The sequence below is a fragment of the Micromys minutus genome, assembly GCF_963924665.1.
Source record: "Micromys minutus genome assembly, chromosome: 9".
In the NCBI taxonomy this organism is placed as follows: domain Eukaryota; kingdom Metazoa; phylum Chordata; class Mammalia; order Rodentia; family Muridae; genus Micromys; species Micromys minutus.
In genome coordinates, this window is record NC_137978.1 from 65,326,532 (window position 1) to 65,335,841 (window position 9,310).

A 9,310-nucleotide genomic window follows, 5' to 3' on the forward strand; every position below is an offset into this window, starting at 1 on the left:
ACACGTGCACACTTTTTCTCCCCACTTCTCTGCTTCTTGTTCCCCCAAATATCATCAGAGTCTCCATTCCCCTGATTGGCTGCCTGGTTCCAGGTCAGCTGTGTCCCTGTGGGTGAAAGCATGGTAGATGCGTGCGGCCCACTGCAGCCTGAATGCTGTTCATCTGTGGCTAGCAATGGCCGTAGTCTGGGATGGCCTGCAGCCCTAGGTTGTGTTTTGTGGTTGCTGACCACAGCAAGGCCCTCCCTGAGGTCAGCTCAGACCCTTACACAGCACCACAGGCCAGGCTGGGCTCAGGGCCAGATTCCACAGTTGCCCTTGGCAGGCATAGAAAGAATAGTTGGCTCATTCTGAGGGGAACATCTATGGGCATCTGGTTAGAAGAAAACACTGTGTTTGGCTCTCTACACCCAATGGTTCTGCAGCTGAGGATTCAGTCAACTTCAGGATGTAAGTACATTTAAAAAGTTACATGTGGGAACTAGGGGGATGGCTCGGTCCATAAGTGATTGCTGCCCAAGCACAAGGTCCTAAATTTGATCCCCAGAATTCATGTCAAAGGCTGGACATGGTGAGGGACACAAGAGGATCTTGGGTTTGACTGATGGCCAGTCCAGCCAATGGCAAAGCTCCTACTTGAGCAGAGGTACTGTGTCAGAGAAACAAAGATGCTAAAGAGTGATTGGAGAAGACACACTCGACATAGAATTCTTCCCACCCAATGTGTATATACATACCTGCACATATGTATGTGCACACATGAACAAATAGACTAAGAAAACTTGTATATACGCATGGAGACACAAGTCAGTGATCCTAGCACTCAAGAGGCCGAGACAGCATAGATAGACAGAAGCAAGTATGGGAGTGACCTGGGCTACACAGTGAAGTTTGAGGGTAACCTGGGCTACACAGTGAAGTTTGAGGGTAACCTGGGGTACACAGTAAAGTTTGAAGGTAACCTGGGCTACATAGTGTGACCTTCGGAATAACTAAACAAGAAAGCTAGAGAGACAACTTAGCAGTTAGAAGCACTGGCTGCTCTTGAACAGCCCCTGGGTTTGGTTCCCAGCACCACATGAAGGTCTGTAACCATCTGTTGCTCCAGTTTTAGGGGCTCTGCCTCCACTGCCTTCCAAAGGCACCAGGCTTGCACATGGTACTCAGACATTCACGCAGGCAAAACACTCAGACACATAAAATAAAAAGAAACAATTCTTTACAAAACAAAACAAAAAAAATGCATGTTGTGATGGTTTGTATATGCTCAGACCAGAGAGTGGCACTATTAGAAAGTGTGGACCTGTTGGAGTGGGTGTGGCCCTGTTGAAGTGGGTGTGTCACTGTGGGCGTGGCTTAAGATCCTCATCCCAACTGCTTGGAACCCAGTCTTCTCCTAGCAGCCTTCAGATGAAGATGTAGAACTCTCAGCTCCTCCTGCACCATGCCTGCCTGGATGCTACCATGTTCCCACCTTGATGATAATGGACTGAAACTCTGAACCTGTAAGCCAGCCCCCAATTAAATGTCCTTTATAAGAGTTGCCTTGGCCACGGTATCTGCTCACAGCAGTAGAACCCTGATTGATACATGTGAATCTGGTTTTCCTTGTTGCTCGTTCATGAACAATGCAGCACAGTGTTTCCTTGGTATGGGGATCATCAGTAACCTATGGGTGAGCGGAAGCCTTTGGAAGGCCACACACACCTGTTCTACACAGACACTGAGACACTTTACCCAGGAGACTTGAGCAACCACAGGCTTTGAAGTCTGCCATTTCTGAAACAGAATCCTGAGCTACTGAGGGGAAGACTCCCTTCACAGTAACAAAGTGTTCCTGCTGGAGCGTTTCCAAGGGCCAGATTTTGCTATGAGTCCTTCAGTGGCAGCGTCTCATTTAGAGTTCCGAGGACTGGGCACCATCTTTGCCTTTTAAAAATCAGAAGGAAAGAAGGCTTGGTGGCTGAGGATGTGCTCTGCTCAGGCTGACATAACCCAGTTTAGTTCCTGTGACCCCAACTCAGATGAACCCAACGATCCTCACTCCAGAGGGAGCCTGCGCTCACGTTACACACCCCACAAAGACACACGCAGAAGATAGTTTAAAGTGAACTAGATCTTCTCTTTAAAAGAAGAGAGAAGGATGCTCTGTGGGACCAGACAGTGTCCCCAAGTGGGTGGCAGAAACAGAACTTGAGCACAGGCTTCAAGGCTCTGCCCTTTCTGCTTCTTGTCAGCCCATCTGTCCCTGCCTCCTGCCCTAAGGAGGAGCATCCATGTCCCAGAATAACTTCTGTTTTTTAATTACTTTTATGTACATCATTTCCCTCTTTCCCTCTCTTCCCCCAACCTTCTCATATACCCCTTCTTCTTGCCTGCTTTAAAATCCATAGCCTCTCTTCTCACTAACTGTAGCTACACACATCCACAGAAAGATGTCTGTCTGTGTGTGTGTGTGTGTGTCTGTGTGTGTATATATAATTGATTTAGTTACTTTACATCTCCTTCCCAGCTTCCCCTCCCTCTTCTCCTCCCAGCCCCTCCCCCTTAACTCCCCTCTTCCTTTCTTTTCAGAGAAGGGGAGGCCTCCCATGGGCATCAACCTACCTTGGCATATCAATTTGCAGTAGGTCTAGGCACATCTTCTCCTATGAGGCTAGACAAGGCAGCCCAGTCAGGGTAAACAGGTCCAGAGACAAGCAACATAGATGGAGCCAGCCCCCTGCTCCAGTTGTTAGGGACCCAACATAAAGACCAAGCTAAGCATCTGTCACATATGTGCAGATGGCCTAAGTCCATCCCACATGCTCTCTGGCTGGTGGCTCAGTCTCCATGAGCCCCAATGGCTCCTCCAAACCTTCCCCCTCTTCTCCCTCATCCCCTGAGATCACTTCACGTTTGTCTGTGGGCTCTGTACCTGCTTCCATCCATTGTCGGGTGAAGCCTGTCGGAAGTTCCAGAAGCCCTGAAATATTTTGTCATTATACTCAGATAAAAATGAATGCATGGCATATATAACTTGAGAGATTATATTTCAGTGTCTACCAACAAGTCTAGAAGTTGGTATCATTTTTCCTATAGGAAAGACCCTGAAATTCTATTCTGAGGCACTAAAAGTGCTAGCCCCGAGAACTCAAGAAGTTAAGACTCCAGAGAATCAAATAACCCTATTAAAAAATGAGGTTTGGAGCCAAAGAATTCTCAACCGAGGAATACCAAATGGCTGAGAAGCACCTAAAGAAATGCTCAACATCCCTAGTCATCAGGGAAATGCAAATCAAAACAATCCTGAGAGTCCACCTCACACCAGTCAAAATGGCTAAGATCAAAAACTCAGATGACAGCAGATCCTGGCGATGATGTGGAGAAAGAGGGACACTCCTCCACTGCTGGTGGGGTTGTAAGCTGGTACAACCACTCTGGAAATCAGTCCGGCAGCTCCTCAGAAAATTGGACATAGTACTACCTGAGGACCCAGCTATTCTACTCCTGGACATATATCCCAAAGATGCTCCAACATACAACAAAGACACATGCTCCACCATGTTCATAGCAGCCTTATTTATAGTAGCCAGAAACTGAAAAGAACCCAGATGTCCTTCAACAGAGGAATGGATACAGAAATCGTGGTACATTTACACAATGGAGTACTACTCGGCTATTAGAAACAATGACTTCACGAAATTCCTAGGAAAATGGATGGAAGTAGAAAATATCATCCTGAGTGAGGCAACCCAGTCACAAAAGAACACACTTTTTGCACTCACTGATAAGCGGATGCTAGCCCCAAAAGCTCCTGTCTGCAAGTACGACAGAATAGCAGCAATAGTGTGAGGTGGGCTGGCTCTCATGGCATGGGTCTCAGGTTGGACCATTCCTCAGTGTCTGTTCCATCTTTATCCCTGAATGTCATGTAACCAGGAAAACTCGTGGGTCAAAGGTTTTGCGGCTGGGTTGGTGAATCACCTTCGTAGGTTCCTGGGAATTTCCTTTGTCCTAGATTTCTAGTTGATCCCAGAGATGCTCCCCCCCTTCCAATCCCAGTTCTCCCTTCATCCCCACATCTTCTTTATTCCCCCCACCAAATGAAATACAAGCACCTTCCTTTAGGTCCTTCTACTTGTTACTTGGCTTCTCTGGGTCTGTGGATTATAGCATGGTTGTCTGTTCTTCATGACTTATAAGTGAGTACACACCATGTTTGTATTTCTAGGTCTGGGTTTCCTCCCTCGGGCTGATCTTTTCTAGTTCCATCCATTTGTCTGCAAATTTCATGTGATCCTCATTTTTAACAGCTGAGTAGTATTCCATTGTGCAGATGTATCACATTTTCTTTATCCATTCTTTGGTTGAGAGACATCTAGGTTGTTTCTAGTTTCTAGCTGTTACAAAGCTCCAATGAATGTAGCCGAGTGTCCCTGTGGTATAATAGGGCATCTTTTCGGTGTTTGCCCAGGAGCAGTATAGCTGGGTCTTGATGTAGAACTTTTTCCAATTTTCTGGGAAGTTGCCCATTGATTTGCAGATTGGTTGTACAAGGTTGCACTCCCACCACCAACGGAGGAGTGCCCCCCCCTCCACATCCTGGTCAGCATGGGCTGTCACTTGAGTTTTAGTTCTCAGTCATTCTGATTGGTTTGAGCTGGAATTGCAGGGTCATTTATATGTCTCCCTGATGAACAAGGATGTCGAACATTTCTTTACGTGCTTCTCAGACACAAGAGATTCCTCTGTTGAGGATGTTTTGTTTAGTTCTGTACCCCATTGTTTAATTGGGTTGTTTGGTGTGTGGATGACTAATTTCTTGAGTTCTTTATATATTTTGGATACCAGCCTTCTGTCAGATGTAGGGTTGGTAAAGATCTTTCCCATTCTGTAGGGTGCTGTTTTGTCCTATTGACAAATTGCCTTACAAAAGCTTTGCAGTGTCATGAGGTCCCATTTACCAGTCATTGATCTTAGTGCCTGAGCTGCTGGTGTTCTGTTCAGGAGGTTACCTCCTGTGCCTCCACATTCAAGGCTATTTCCATTTTTCTCTTCTGTGAGATTTAGTGTATATGGCTTTATGTTGAGGTCTTTGATCCACTCTCGCTTGAGCTTTGTGCAGGGTGATAAATATGGGTCAATTTTCATTCTTCTACACACAGACATCCAGTTAGTCTAGCACCATTTGTTGAAGATGCTTTCGATTTTGCATTGTACAGTTTTGGCTTCTTTGTTCAAAATGGAGTGACCATAGGTGTGTGGGTTCGTTTCTGGGTCTTCAGTTCTATCCCATTGATTGATCTGTCTCTGTATTGATACCATGCAGTTTCTATCAGTACTGCTCTGTGATATAGCCTGATATCAGGGACTGATTTCTCCACAAGTTTTTATTGCTCCGGATATTCTAGCTATCTTGAGATTTTTTGTTTTGCCATATGAATTTAAAAATTGCTCCTTCAAGGTCTGTAAAAAATTATGTTGGGATTTTTATGGGGAGGCATTGAATCTTCAGATTATTGGTAAGATGGCCATTTTCACTATGTTAATCCTACTGATGGCAGATCTTTCCCTCTTCTGAGATCTGACTTGAAATTCTCGTCATACAGGTCTTTCACTCGCTTGGTTAGAGATACACCAAGATATTTTATGTAATTGGTGGCTATTGTGAAGGGTGTTATTTCCTTAATTTCTTTCTCAGCCTACTTGTCATTTGTTAGTGAATTTATTTTGTTAATTTTTTGTCTACCTACTGTCTTAGTCAGGGTTTCTATTCCTGCACAAGCATCATGACCAAGAAGCAAGTTGGGGAGGAAAGGGTTTATTCAGCTCACACTTCCGTATCGTTGTTCATCACCAGAGGAAGTCAGGACTGGAACCCAAGCAGGTCAGGAAGCAGGAGCTGATGCAGAGGCCATGGAGGGATGTTACTTACTGACTTGCTTCCCCTGCCTTGCTCAGGTGCTTTCTAATAGAACCCAGGTCCACCAGCCCAGGGATGGCCCCACCCACAATGGGCTGGGCCAGGGATGGCACCACCCACAATGGGCTGGGCCCTCCCCCCTTGATCACTAGTTGAGAAAATGCCTTATAGCTGGATTTCATGGAGGCATTTCCTCAACAGACTCCAGCTGTGTTAAGCTGACACAAAAGCAGCCAGCACACCGACTTTGCTGAAGTTGTTTGCCAGCTGTAGGAGTTCTTTGATAGAATTTTTGGGGTCATTTGGGTATACTATTGTATCATCTACACAATATGCATTGTTTCCCCTTGGTCTCCTCTTGCTGTCTTATGGCTCTGGCTAGAACTTCAAGCACTCTATGAAATAGACATGGAGAACGTGGGCAGCCTTGTCTTGTCCCCACTTTTAGTGAAATTGCTTTATGTTTTTCTCCATTTAATGTGATGTTGGCCATCAGCTTGCTGTAAAGTGCCTTTATTGTCTTTAGGCATGGGCTTTGCTTCTCTCACGAAGGAGCCCAGACTAACTTCTAAATGGACACAATGTAACCAGCCTGGGGTACTCACCAAGTCTGTTACATCACACCATCTCTAAAACGGCACAATGTTCTGACAAGAGGGCCCCTGACTGGAGGGTGAATGTGTGCTTTGTTCTTACCAAACAGCACCTGCAGACGGTCTCATGTCAGGACCTCTCTTAGGCTAGCTCACAGCAGTCCTCTGCAGGGGAGAAGGCAGACAGCCAGATTTCCAGCCCAATCCACCTGGAGGAGGAAGGAGAATGAATCCTCTGTTTTCACCCCTTTCTGAGATGACTGCTTAGTCCACAGTCCCATCTAGAAGCAAAGGAAGCTAGGAATGGACTTTCAGCTCAGACAGCTAAGCACCCAGGAAAGGAGAATTCTGGGAAAATTGACCCAGGAAGGAGAACTAGTCACCTCTGCCACAGGCAGTGGCCCTGGACCCTTTTTTCTGTGTGAGGCTGGCACTCCCCAAAGCCACCATCAAGTGTCCTGGGGCTGTGATCTTCCTCAGGGCCACCATCACCCCAGCCTTGCGTCCTGTCTAACACCACCTCCCTCTTGGCCAGTCCCCAGTCTCAGCAAACTGCCAGCAGTAACAACAGTTGGCTTTTTACTGACACTCCTGGTTAAGAGCTTCCGGTGAGTCCTACCAGGTGACGCTGTCTCCACTTGCCCGCCAACAGACATCTCACCGCATCTGGCCTAATGGTTCTATTTTGGTACACCAGTTCTCCCTGAAAACAGTTTGGATCATGGGAAATTACAGTAAGGCCTGCAACTACACGTATGGTTTTAAAATAGTGCTTTTACCCAGAAACTTCACCTTTGAGATTTTTCCCCCCACTGAGGAAATAACTGTGGAGAAACAAAAAAGATTTATCCTCTGCATGAATGTCTCGCTGATATTTATAGCCATTGAAAATGTGGAAACCACCTCAGCACCGAAGCCTGGAGGCTCAGAAGAGCAAACTGTACTGTATCCACACGACGGAACATTACGTGGCTCTAAAAATTATGTTGTCAAAGAATATTCAAATATATGGAAAATATTCGCAAGAGATGTGCTTAAACAAAAAACGCAGACTTCAAAACAGTGTGTGTGAAACTATAATCCCTGTCTTTGTGGGGAATAACCACTGTCAAAGAAGACAGAGACCACCTCTCCGTCATGAAGGTAGGGGAGATGGGGGAGGGGACAGGAGGGGGCAGTGAGGGGCAGTGGGGGACAGTGGGGAGGGCAGCAGGAGGGGGGATGGAAGGAAGGAGGGGGAAGGAGGGAGGGGGAAGGAGGGAGGGGGGAAGGAGGGAGGGGGCAGAAAGGAGGAGGGGTAGTGAGGGGCAGGAGGGAGGGCAGCAGGAGGGGGAATGGGAGGAGGGAGGGGGAAGAAGGAAGGGGGAAGGAGGGATGGGGAAGGAGGGAGGGGGAAGGAGGGAGGGGGAAGGAGGGAAGAGGAAGGAAGGAAGTGGAAGGAGGGAAGAGGAAGGAAGGAAGTGGAAGGAGGGAAGAGGAAGGAAGAATGGGGTAGTGGGGGGCAGGAGGAAAGGCAGCAGGAGGGGGCATGGGAGGAAGGGGCTTAGGGAAGGGGCTTTGAGTGTGTAGCAGTGAGAAAGGGCAGTGGGGGCAGTGGGGGTCAGGAAGGAAGGGCAGTGGGGGGCAGTAGGGTGTGGCTAGGACCTTGGGCTATAATGTGACTTTTAACACCAGTGTCCTCATGGAGTCAGGACAAAGCTCTATCATTGATCTAACAAAGCACAGCCAGTAGAATCCTGCAGGTCGCCCCACCGCAGTAAAGCCACCCACCACAGTAAAGGCCCCCACCAAAGTAAAGCCCCCCACCAAAGTAAAGCCCCCCACCAAAGTAAAGCCCCCCACCAAAGTAAAGCCCCCCACCAAAGTAAAGCCCCAACCACAGTAAAGCCCCTCACCATAGTAAAGCCCCTCACCGCAGTAAAGTCCCCCACCAAAGTAAAGCCCCCCACTGCAGTAAAGCCCCCCACCGCAGTAAAGCCCCCCACCGCAGTAAAGCGCCCTTTCTGGTTGACTAACCACCAGCTAAGCTAAGGAAACCCTTTTGTAACTGTCCTTCTTAGACAGGTGGGACTGTCCTGGCAAAGATGGCGTTTCTTCACTCATTATCCAGAGGTCTGAGACCAGTGACCAAGCATCCTGGGTCCTGTTGCCGAGGGTTGAAGCAGACTTCAGCAGACCTTAGTCATGGGGTGGACACGGACAACACCCTCAGAGCAGGCTCCAAACGGGCTAACCTAAGGAACTCCATGTTTGATCCATGACCAAAATCAGACCTGCCTGGCGCCATACAACCAGACTCAGGGCAGGACACCTGTTTCCTCCCTGTGTACCCAGAGAAAACTGACATGCACTTGGCTTAGTCTCTATTTAGTATTTATTTATATGGTTTTAGTGGTATTGTGGCTCATGCCTTAAATGCCAACTCAGGAGCAGGGACATCCAGGTAATCATGAAAGCTGTGAATTTTATAAGAAGTCAAAATTTTGAAAGCCAGGCTCACCATTGACAGCTGTGTCCCAGGTCCTAGATAGTGGCTCCCAGTCCTGGCTGGGACACCCACAGAGAAAGGTGTTGGTTCCCTGTATTTGGAGAAACAGGTTTCCCCGACCAGACCACTGGTGAAACTTCTCTGATTGGCTAGAAGGAAGGAGACTTGCCCAGGCTGGAGTAAATGAGCTACATGATGGGGCCGCGAGGCACCACTGTATGCATAAATATTTGCAACCTACTTTTAATAAGGGTCCAACTTCTCTAGCCACCACCCAACAGAGGTAGTGGAAGAGAAAAGTCATCAGGATGTGAGGAAAGTGGA